This window comes from Hemicordylus capensis, chromosome 3 (genome assembly GCF_027244095.1).
Source record: "Hemicordylus capensis ecotype Gifberg chromosome 3, rHemCap1.1.pri, whole genome shotgun sequence".
NCBI lineage: Eukaryota > Metazoa > Chordata > Lepidosauria > Squamata > Cordylidae > Hemicordylus > Hemicordylus capensis.
The window spans coordinates 151924350-151936530 of NC_069659.1; the positions used below are offsets into that span (position 1 = coordinate 151924350).

The window sequence follows — 12181 nt, forward strand, 5'->3', positions numbered from 1 at the left end:
CACTCATCCCATATCAGCAGCATACCATATCAACAATCTGCTCACATGAGCTAACTCTCTCACACAGGATAGCATGATGTATAATATATTTTAAGGTATTTTAAGTTATTTTAAGCACAATATGAGAATGGGGTCCTTCACTGCCTCACAAACCAGTGTTTCTATTCAGTGATTATTGCTGTGCAGTTACATAGCATTTATAATAACCATTATAGATGACTGGATAAGAATCTTGTAACCCCAGTTTTATGCAGCACAAATGGGCTTTAAAACCACTGCAGTCTCCCAAAATTAATCAAGTGATCATTATTAGATAATGCCACTAATGAACTTGTGGTCTTTTGCATAATATTTTATACTCTATACTCACTATACCTGCAAATAGCTACCCAAAGAGAAAATGCAATTTGGGAGCATAACTAGTGCACAGCTACGCCAAACTTGTTGGGATTTCTCTCTGGTAAGAGATACCCTTCTATTACAGCAGCGTGCACAGAGGCAAAACACAGCGGAGTCTGCCTAGGCATGCATGTATGCTAAGAGCCAAAAGAAACTTGGAGCCAGTTCATAGTTTCAAATCAATATAAGAAGTCTTCATTGGAGAGCTCCATTCTAGATAGGAAAGTGGAGAGATAGGATCTCTAATCTTGCTAGCTAGCTGGATGCAGAGGGATGGTTTCTGCATCTCTGCACACATGGTTCAGGGAGAGAGGAGCGTGTGTGTTGCCAGGGAGAAGAAAGGGAAGAGGAAGCAGCAGAAAGGAAGGAAGTCCCTGAGAGTAGCAATCTACATATCAAAGGGATAGTGTCAGAGCAGTAGAGAAAGGATGACCAATGTCTTCACCCCTCTAGCCCTCTGACTCACTAATCTGTCCCCCTCTGTCATTGAGACGTGAAACAGCACAGAGTCCTTCACTTCCAACAGAACTAGTTCTAATAAGGGAGTCATTCTGGTTGGAGATGATTGCATGGAGATAATGGTTTGGGTGAACCAAACCATTGGAACATAACAATAAGGGCCCTGGTGGCTTAGACCCAATGTCCATCTAGTCCAGTGTCCTGCTTTGCCCAGCAACCATCCAGATGCCTGTGTTAAACCAACAAGCATGGCTTGAAGACATTATCCCTCTCCCATTGTTGCTCCTCAGCAACTGTTATTGAGTGACATACTATCCATAGCCATCAGAGCTAATTGCCACTGAGAGACTTTTCTTTCTTTCATGCATTCATTTATTCTGCTTTTAAAGCCATCTAATATAGTGGTCACCAACAGCAAATTCCATATATGTGGCTGCTTCAGTTGCTTCTGTAATGGAGGTGGGCCTCAAAAATATAAGAACTACCTCTGCTGAGTCAAACCAAGGGTTCATCTAGTCCAGCAAAAGTGCCTCCACAAGTGGCCAGCCCGTTGCCTCACAAGAGGAAGATGAAGAGAAGATAGCCTAAAAAGTGGTGGTGTGGGGGCTCGGATCATCCCTGTTTTTGATGTTATTTAGATATTGGTATATTACTATCATTGGAAATGATGGAGTAATTTGGAGTGGGGAAATGGTACCGTGGGGAAAGGGTTAGACTCGCCTCCCAAAGCCCCACTCTGAATTGAGGTGCCCCACAATTGCATTTCCCTTTTGTAACAGCAACCAAGTCACTGATCCCTCATCATCTCATCTAGTGCTTGACCTTCAATCTCCAATTAAATTAAGTCTTGATTCTTTTGGATGTGTGGTACTCTGCTGAAATATGGATGGGATTATGAAATACACTTTTGAATGATATTAGATGTGATGCTGAGTCACTTGAGTTGTATTTTCTTTTCTTTCTCCTTCCCTCCCATATCTCATCTTTCTTGTTGTGGCTGTTTGCGGTATGATGCTGCCATACTTCAAAACAAAGGAAGACTACAGTTGGGCTTAAACGAATTACTAAGCAGGAAGTAAAGCGTAAGTTTAGGACTGAAACGGAGAACAACATTCCTTTTGTACTAGCATACTGCAATACATGCCTCCTGGAAGTAATTGTTTCTTGAGATGATAAAGTGAAGTATTTTTGGAGACAGCTTAAAATAAAACTCTTTAATTAGTAACCATTATCTCTCAAATAAAAGATTCATTAGTACTAAGTCTTTAAATCAAACTAAAGAACGCATTTGATCTCTACTGAGCTTCCAAATGTAAAGTTTAAAATGGAAATGAATGCACTGTGTTCATTTATGAGAATCCACAGTTTGGTTTGTTGCTCATCTAGATAGCAGTCTTATTTCTAACACAACAGCCTTGTTTCCAGGTATTATCAATTTCCCATGTGTTCTCCCTACACAATATAAGGGCATCTTTCTTTCTTTCTTTCTTTCTTTCTTTCTTTCTTTCTTTCTTTCTTTCTTTCAGATGTACCCGTGGCTAATTCCATGTGTGGCAGCTCTCGCGAGAGTTTGCAAGTGAGCTGCCGGAAGAGGAAGAGGAATGCTGGAAAGTGGTGGCTGGAAGCAAAACTGCATAGGTATTGATAGGGAGGAGAGAGTGAGCTGAGAGGCCCAGCCCCAAGAGGGATTCCCTGAGGAAGAGGAGAGTGGCCACCTACCCTCCTGCCTTCCAGTCAGTGTCTTAAAGTAGAGGCAGGGGGCAGTAAGTCTCGAGGGTGCTCCCACAGCAACGCTGCCAACGGGGAGAGCACAGCACCAAGGTCCGTCTTGGGTGGGGGAGCAGATGGGGACGTTGGAAAAAACCTGAGGGCGTGGGAGGCCAAGAAGAGAGACCAAGGTGAGGATGGGGGAGAAAGCTGCTTTTGTGAGCCTGCTTATTGCCCAAATGACATGCAGCAAAAAAGAAAAAAGAGGGGAAGGAGGGAGAAAGAAAGAGAAAAGGAAAGAAAGAAGGGAGGGGAAGAAATAGAGAGAGGAAGAGGGAAACAGAGAAAAAGAAAGAAGGGGTAAAGACAGATGGGAAGAGAGAGGAAGAGGAGAGAGAGAAAGTAGGGAGGGGCAGAGAGTAAGAAAGAAAGGAGAGGATGAAAGGGGGGGGGAGAGAAAATAAACAAAAGAAAAAACAAAGGGGAAGAGAGAGCGAATGGGGAGTTTGGCGTCCTAAACAAGAAGGAGGAAGGGAAAGTTGGAGGCTGCTGGAGTAGGAGCTGAATGACACATGGATGCCAGAGTTGTGGGAATGACATGTTGGAAGCAACGGAATGGAAGAGGATGAGGAGAAGCAGGAGCAGGGCTCAGGTGAGAATGGGGAAGTCTCAGGGGTGAGGAGGCTGTGGCAGGGGCCGAGGGGAACAATCGAGTACTATGAGCCCCTGGTGGCGCAGTGGTAAAACTGCCGCCCTGTAACCAGAAGGTTACAAGTTCAATCCTGACCAGGGGCTCAAGGTTGACTCAGCCTTCCATCCTTCCGAGGTCGGTAAAATGAGTACCCAGAATGTTGGGGGCAATATGCTAAATCATTGTAAACTGCTTAGAGAGCTTCAGCTATAGAGCAGTATATAAATGTAAGTGCTATTGCTATTGCTAAGTACTAGCATGCAGAAGCTCTGCACAGGTTCAGTTAGTTTATTTGTAATACAGTCAAGTTCACATGCTGGCTAGACATCTCATTTTCATATTTTTGACCAAGTGTGTTTCCATATCTATCTATCTATCTATCTATCTATCTATCTATCTATCTATCTATCTATCTATCTATCATATTTTTATATTGCCTGATATGTACATCTCTCAGCAGTGTACAAAAATTAAAATATTTTAAAATCACAAATTAAAATACATGACAATAAAATGATAGAATAAAATAATTATTAAAACAAGTTTTTAAAATTATTAAAATTAATTCTAATTAAAAGCCTGCAAAAACAGGAGAGTCTTGAGATTCTTCCTGAAAACAAATCAAGAAAGTGATGCTCTTATTTGAGCATATGAGGATCTCCCAAATGACAGTGGGCCGGTTCACACTAACACAGCCCAAACACACAAAGAGGGGCAGGGATGCAACAACAGCACACCAAGCCTGATGTCAATGAAGGACGTTCCGGTGCACCGTTGGAACATCATTCAATTTCATGTGGGGGCTGTTCATCCAAATGGTCTCTAAACACGCGCTCCAAAAACCTGTTCAAACATTATTCTCAACATCATATTAAGACATTACATTCTTATGAAGATTGTTCCATACATTCATTCATAAAAATGAATGTATGGAACAATCTTCATAAGAGTGTTATGTCAAATATTTTTGCTATTTATATTTTTTCAAATACTATATTAAAGATTTGGTTTTGTACACAGACATACACTGAAGCTGCTTGTACTGTTGTTTCTGACAGAGGAAGTCTGGAGTTTAAGAAGTGTCCAGTCTTTCAGGGATAGGCAATGAATCAAACACTATTCTTCCAGTGGTTGCACAAAGTGATTGTTTCATCAACCCAGTTATGCAAGTTGTAATGCCCAATTCCTAGCACCTTTAGGTAGCACTGGAGAAAGACTCCTACCTGAGGCCTTGGAGAGCTGCTGCCAGTCAATGTAGATAATACTGAGCTAGATGGATCAATGGTCTGATCTGGTATAAGGAAGCTTCCTATGCTCATCCAAAGCAATGGGAGGCCACGTTGGAAGTCAAAGGGAAAAGAACATTATAGAGGGTTTGAAAAGGTGGGAAAGAACTACTGAAGAGCTGAGGAGAAAAGTTGAATCTACACATGCAGCAGAATGAGGGGGTGGAGTTGTGAGGGGGTTAAAGTGGACTATACCACTTTAGTTTGAAGGAGGGGGGTCATATTTTAATGCTTCTCTATGAATCACACATATACATAGAGCAAGAGCTATTTCCCCACAAACAGGGATGTAGATATTGCAATGCTACAGACAGAAGTCACTGGAGAAAACGTAGCTTTAGACAAGTCTCGGCCCTCTATATTCATTCAAAAGAGCTGAATTGGGCCTTTATCTATTTAAGTAATCAGCAATGGTAATGAACCCAAATCTTCAATTTTCACAAATATTTAGGTAATTAATTTCAAAAAACTATTGACTCTGGCATGTTTAGATTATAATTTTAAAGAAAATTATAATTTTAAAGAATGTTGGCCTGGGTGCAGATCATCTGCACCCCTAGTTTGGCCCGACTGCCGGTCAGCCGCTGTCCAGCTGCCTCCTCCTCCAGCCAGTTGGCGTGGCTCCACCAGCCGACCGGCCTCCTCCTCCTGCCAGCCCATTTCTCTCGCTCGCCCATCTCCTCCTCCAGTCAGCCGCCTCCTCCCACTGGCTCGGCTCCGCCAGCCGGCCGCCTCCTCCCACCAGTCTCCTTCCCTCCTCCGGGCCAGCGCCGAAACCTCCTCTCTCCCAGTCGCGGCAGCAGCCTCAACTGCTGGGGTCTGCCGGCTGGCCAACCACCACCTGCCATGCGCGCGACTCCACCGCCCGCCAATCCTATGCGTGAGAGCTCTGTCTGGAGCTCTCACGAGATTTCTGCCCCCTCCCCTTTTTTGGCATGTCTTGGAGAAATAAGTATATAGATACACGCACTCACTGTAGTTCTGTGAAACAACAGTATTAGATTATATTATGGATGCATCTTCCCATGGGCAACAATAGGGCTGACAGCATCTTGGTAAAGATCTTAGGCCATCTTCCTCATAGGTCTAATTTTGGAATATTCCCTTCAAATGTATGAGAGGTTTCTTCAAGTAGACACTGAGTTACTGTGAAAAATAAACCAGAAACAGCTTTCAGTTGGGAATGGTGGCTTTCAAAATTGATTTTGAAAAGCTGGTATAATTACAAGCAGCAACAAATCAGAGGTTTCACAAGTTTGAATCTAATGCAACATTCACATTTAACATAGAACCATGGGTACAACGGAACCGCGGTTCCACTCCCCCCCCCCCCTCACTCTCCCATCCAAATTTGGACATCAGAGAGAGCTCCCTCTCTGCAGAGTGGAGGAGTAATTGGCTGCCGGGGCTTCCTTCTTAATTGAAGGACAGCCCCAGGAGCCAATAACAGTTGCTCTAGTTGCCAAACTCTAGTTGCCAGACAGTAAGATTGTGGTGCCAAATTTGGACCTAACAATGGCACCAGAGAACTGGAGGCAAACCTCACTACAAACCAAAGGTACAAATCGGAGTCTGAGGAGGGAAACCATAGGTCTATTTTTTGTCTAAACTGCAGTTGCCCACATTCAGATGAACAAAAATTGAAACTGGAAGCCCTTTTACCTCCAGCTTCATGTTACCTGCGAATACGGCCCACATGTTGCAAAATACCAAATTTATTGAATTTCAAAACCTGGATTCCCATAATCTAATTTAATGTGCACACTTTTAAAAAAAAACGTGTTGGTAAAATTAGCCATGGCATTCCACTTTGTATGTGTATGTCCCCTCCCAGACTCATGAGATGGAAACACCATGCATAGAAAAAACCTAAACATGTGTATGCTGGGCCTTATATTTATCCAGGAGTCTGCAGCAGCCTCAAAATATGAGATATTATATAATGGTAACATATTGGCGTTTTTTCCTATCATGTGGTTTTCCTCCATTAATTAGTGACTACTGTACAGTTACCCTTTGCATGTGTTAGTGGTTTCTTAATCATTTTGAGGAAACATGAGTACCATAGAAAATCAAGGCACCTACTGAATGAAATTTATAAAACAATGAAACAGCTATACATAACTTCTCTGCCAAGTAAGCATTTGGGGTGTAAACCTGAATCCTTTTAATCAGATGAACTAAATCCCTTACATAGCCCCAGTATTGTAAAAGTAAACTTGGGAGCTGTTTCTATGATCATCTGTCACAGCTTCCGAACTCATGTCAGCCTCTGACTTGTTTACAAGGTCCCAGGAGGAAACCTGAGTGCAAGTCATTTCATCTCCAAAGGGATAGTGCAGTGCTAGAAAAGGTGCAAAAAATTGTAACCCTAAGCCCTACTTGGCAAAGAGGCACCTTTTAACGTGGTGATTCTCTTTATTTAGCAGGGTGGCCCTATCCACCCCCAGCACAGTACCTCCAGTGACTGTTGCTGGTGTCTATCTTATGTTTCTTTTAGATTGTGAGCCCTTTGGGGGGACAGGGATCCATCTTATTTATTTATTGTTTCTCTGTGTAAACCGCCCTGAGCCATTTTTGGAAGGGCGATCTAGAAATTGAATAAATAATAAAAATTATTAATAATAATAATAAATAATGAAGGTGAGAGCTATGCCAGAGGTCCAACCATACTGGATAGGTCTCACCAGAGGAGCCAGACAAAGAGTGCCTCTCCAATCAACAATATGGTGAGAAGTAACTTTAATAAATCTATACTGGATTGGTCGTCGCCCGGGTCAACAAGGACCGTGCCAGGTGCTGGAGTCCCTGGACATCTGGTGGCAAGTGGGCAACAAGACTCAGGATCTTCAGTTGAGCAACCAGGGCTGGAGACTGCAAGGTTACTCGAAGAAATGTCACTTAACCGGAAAAAAATATACGAAAAATGCCAACAAGGAAATAATGATCTGCTATTACAAGTCTAGTCCAACTAGAAGAGGTTATTTAAAAAGAATGTACCAAATTTGGAAAGAGAAGCATCCAGATACAGAAATAACAGAACAAAGGCTAGCAGACCAGAGAAGTTTCATAATAAGAAAGTATTCACAGGAGTTGAGCTGGAAGAACTGCAAAGAGCAACACAGGCTCAAGATATGGAAGAAGAATTACCACCAATTAAAGAAATTGCTCAGGCGCAGGTGGAGGAGGTGTTGGAAATAGAGGATGCCACTGTTGCTGAACTGCTTCAAAATCAAAACCAGGAAACCTCCCCTTTGCCTTCACCTCAAAAACCCGAATGCCGTTTAACAGAAAAGCAACAAGAACTAAAGCAAAAAATCACTGAGCACATGAACCAAACAACCACCAGGGTTCGATTTCCAGCTCTAAAAACAGTTGCCAAAAAAGAACTTGCTCAGGCATTAAAAGATGTCAATGCTGCACTTGCAGAAATAACAACCAATAATTTGCAAGAAACAAACCAACTAATGTACCGTGCAGCAACAATAACAACACAAGAGCTCGGATATAAGATCAGTGGACCTGTAAAAAAGAAAGCAGTACATCACCTAAATGGAAGATTAGATTAGAAAATAAAATTGCCAGGCTTAGATCAAATGCTAGTAAATTGAAAGATATGAAAGACAAGAAGCTGAAGAATGAAAACACCAAACAGTATCTGATCCAAAAATACTACCTAGATTCAAGGAAAATTAGAGAAGGCCTGGAAATAAAGCAGCAAATAACAGCAATGTCAAAGAAGGTTAGCAGATACGAAGCCAGAACTACACAACACAGGCAGAATCTCCAATTCCAGTCGAATCAGAGACCTTTCTACCAAAGCATAGAAGGAGAAACTGCAAAAAACATAGAAACACCAAATAAGGAAGAAACAATGCAATTCTGGAGGAAATTATGGGACAATCCAATAGACTATAATAAAAAGGCAGGCTGTGTGAAAGAGGCCGAAAAATGTAATCAACAAATGCAAGACCTAATAATAACACCAGAATTAATAAGTGAAAGAGCAAAGAAAATTAAAAATTGGACTGCGCCAGGCGATGATGAACTGCATGACTTTTGGCTTAAACACCTAACAAGCCTTCATAAACAACTATCAAAACAGTTCAATCACATTTTGCAAGGAGGTGATATTGAACAATGGCTAACAACTGGGAAAACTCATCTCCTAATGAAAGACCCAGCAGAAGGTTGAGTTCCAAGTAATTCTAGACCAATAACCTGCCTGCCAACCATGTTCCAATTATTAACTGGAATAATAGCAGATGAAGTGATGCAACACTTATTAACTAACAAACAGCTTCCAGTTGAACAGAAAGGAAATTGTCCGAACACCAGAGGCACAAAAGACCAGCTCCTGATTGACAAAATGATTTTAGAAAATTGCAAGAGAAGAAAAACAAATCTAAGTGTTGCATGGATTGACTACAAGAAAGCCTTCGATTCATTGCCTCACAGATGGATACGAAATGTTTAGAAACAACTGATGTCAGCAAAAACATTCAGATATTTATTTAAAAAGCAATGAGCATGTGGAGTACACAGTTAACAATCAATGGCGAGACACTTGGACAGGTTAGCATTAGAAGAGGCATTTTCCAAGGGGACTCACTATCCCCTCTGTTGTTTGTAATCGCCATGATCCCACTTTCACAAATACTAAACAAAACAGGCCTCGGATACCAAACATCTAAAACATCCAGTAAAATCAACCATCTGCTGTACATGGACGATGTGAAGTTGTATGGAAAGTCCCAGTCAGAAATCGAATCACTGCTAAACACTGTCCGTATATTCAGTAGTGATATAGCAATAGAGTTTGGACTAGACAAATGAGCTGCATTAATAATGAACAGAGGGAAAATAACAAAAACAGAAGGAATAGAACTGCCCAATGGAAGCAAATTAAGAACCTGGAAGAGAAAGAACATTACAAATACTTGGGCATTCTCCAGGCTGATAACATTGCACACACTGAAGTGAAAATAAAAATTGGAAGTGAATACATCAGGAGAGTTAGAAAAATCCTAACATCCCAACTCAATGGCGGGAACACCATACAAGCCATAAACACCTGGGCTATACCGGTTATCAGATACAATGCAGGAATAAAAGACTGGACCCAGGCAGAGCTAGAGACACTAGATCGTAAGACCAGGAAAATCATGACTATCAATCATGCTCTGCACCCCCGCAATGATGTCCATAGGCTATACCTCCCTTGCAGCTCAGGTGGAAGAGGAATGCTTCAAGTCCATCAAACAGTAGAGGAGGAGAAAAGAGGCTTTGAAGAATATATCAAGGGCAGTGAAGAAGATGCACTTAAAATGGTCAATAACGAGAAACTATTCAACAACAATGAAACAAAGCAGGCCTACAAGAAAGAACAAGTCAAGAACCAAGCAGAAAAATGGAAAAATAAGCCACTGCATGGTCAATATTTGCATAATATAAGTGGAAAATCAGACATCACCAAGACCTGGCAATGGCTTAAGAATGGCAACTTGAAGAAACAGAAGTTTTAATACTGGCTGCGCAAGAACAGGCACTAAGAACAAATGCAATAAGAGCCAAAGTCGAAAAATCCACAACAAACAGTAAGTGCCGCCTTTGTAAAGAAGCAGATGAAACCGTGGACCACCTAATCAGCTGTTGTAAAAAGATCGCACAGACTGTACAAACAAAGGCATGACAAGGTAGCAGGGATGATATACTGGAACATCTGCAAAAAATACAAGCTACCTGTAGCCAAAAATTGGTGGGACCATAAAATTGAAAAAGTTGTTGAAAATGAAGATGTAAAAATATTATGGGACTTTCAGCTACAAACAGACAAACATCTGCCACACAATACACCAGATATAACTGTCGTCGAGAAGAAAGAAAAACAAGTGAAAATAATCGACATAGCAATACCAGGGGATAGCAGAATAGAAGAAAAAGAAATAGAAAAAAATCACAAAATACAAAGATCTACAAATTGAAATTGAAAGGCTGAGGCAGAAAAAGACCCAAATAATCCCAGTGGTTATTGGCGCCCTGGGTGCAGTTCCAAAAGACCTTGAAGAGCACCTCAACACCATAGGGGCCACAGAAATCACCATCAGCCAATTACAAAAAGCAGCTTTACTGGGAACAGCCTATATTCTGCGACGATATCTATAACAACAACAACAACATTGACAATAAAATTCAGCCATCCCAGGTCCTTGGGAAGGACTCGATGTCTGGATAAAACAAACCAGTCAATAACACCTGTCTGACCGTGTAAATAAATAATAATAATACGAAAAGAACTTGAACAGCATCTTGACACCTTGGGCATCAATAAAATTACAGCACATCAGCTACAGAAGGCTGCACTACTTGGGACAGCATCAAAACTACGATTCTATCTTTAATTGTTCTTTAGTTATCCTAGACCCTTGGAAAGGGCCCGATAATTAAAGTACCAAATCCAGTCAATAACATCTGGTAGACTGTGTGAAAATAGATGATGATTATGATGATGATTATAATGATAATCTAATAATAATAATAACCTTCAATTCCAAAGCACCTTGAAGAGCACCTTAGCACCATAGGAGCCACAGAAATCGCCACCAGCCAATTACAAAAAGCAACTTTACTGAGTACAGCCTATATTCTGCAAAGATATCTATAATAATAACAGCAACAACACTGATAATAAAATTCAGCCATCCCAGGTCCTTGGGAAGGACTCGATGTCTGAATAAAACAAACCACTCAATAACACCTGTCTGACTGTGTAAATAAATAAATCAATAAATTAAAAAAAAGATGATCAAGGGGCTGGAGCCCTTTCCCTTTGAGGAAGAGATAAAATATTTGGCATTTTTAAATTACAAAAATGTTGACTGAAGTGGATCAGGAATGGCCAACTGAGCCTCTACAGCTGTTGTCTGACCACAGCTCCCTTAAACCCAAACACAATGGCCAATACCCAGGGATTATGGGAGGTGTACTCCAGCAGCTAGAGCGCTCAGGTCAGCCAATTCTGTAACCGAGTTTTATATACCGTATTTTACGGACTATAAGACGCTACGGACTATAAGACGCACCTTAATTTTAATCCAGTTTTTCAGAGTTTTAACATATTAAACTGTTAAAACATATAAGACGCTCCTGAATTTTGGCAGATATTTTTCGAGGAAAAAAGTGAGTCTTATAGTCCATAAAATACGGTAGTTATGCCTGGTACTGAGAAAATTATACTCTTTTCTCCCTCTCCTGTAAACACTAAAGCTCAGGGTTACCCAATTAATTGGTGGTAGATTTCATCAGACAAAGGAAGTACCTATTTACAATATGCATCATTAATTTATAGAATTCACTGCCACAAGATGGCTTTAAAAAAAGGACTGGACAAATTCATGCATGGTAGACCTAGCAATGGCTTTTTGTTATGGGGCAGTATACAGTACGTTACTGAATACCAGCTACTGAGGATCAATAGCAGGAGAGGATTGCTGCTTTAATACCCTGCTTATGGGCTACTCAAAACATCTGGCTGGCCACAGTTGAAAACGGGATGCAGAACTAGATGGACCCTGGTCTGATCCACAGGGCACTTGTGAAATGCCTCACTTTTGGTAAGATCAGGGTTGTTTTTTTACAT

General features: G+C 41.2%; 1 long non-coding RNA gene across 2 annotated transcripts in view; it reads left to right on the plus strand.

Annotated features, from left to right (window-relative positions):
• The window catches only part of LOC128349333 (uncharacterized), a 30876-nt gene that overhangs the window by 4593 nt on the left and 14102 nt on the right, over positions 1-12181 (plus strand). The window contains exons 2-3 of one of the 2 annotated variants that reach the window (XR_008318748.1): positions 1894-1940; positions 2385-3217. This is a non-coding gene — a long non-coding RNA (uncharacterized LOC128349333). Of the gene's footprint in view, positions 1-1893; positions 1941-2384; positions 4203-12181 lie in introns of those variants that run through there. The other variant, XR_008318749.1, reaches the window with a different exon arrangement.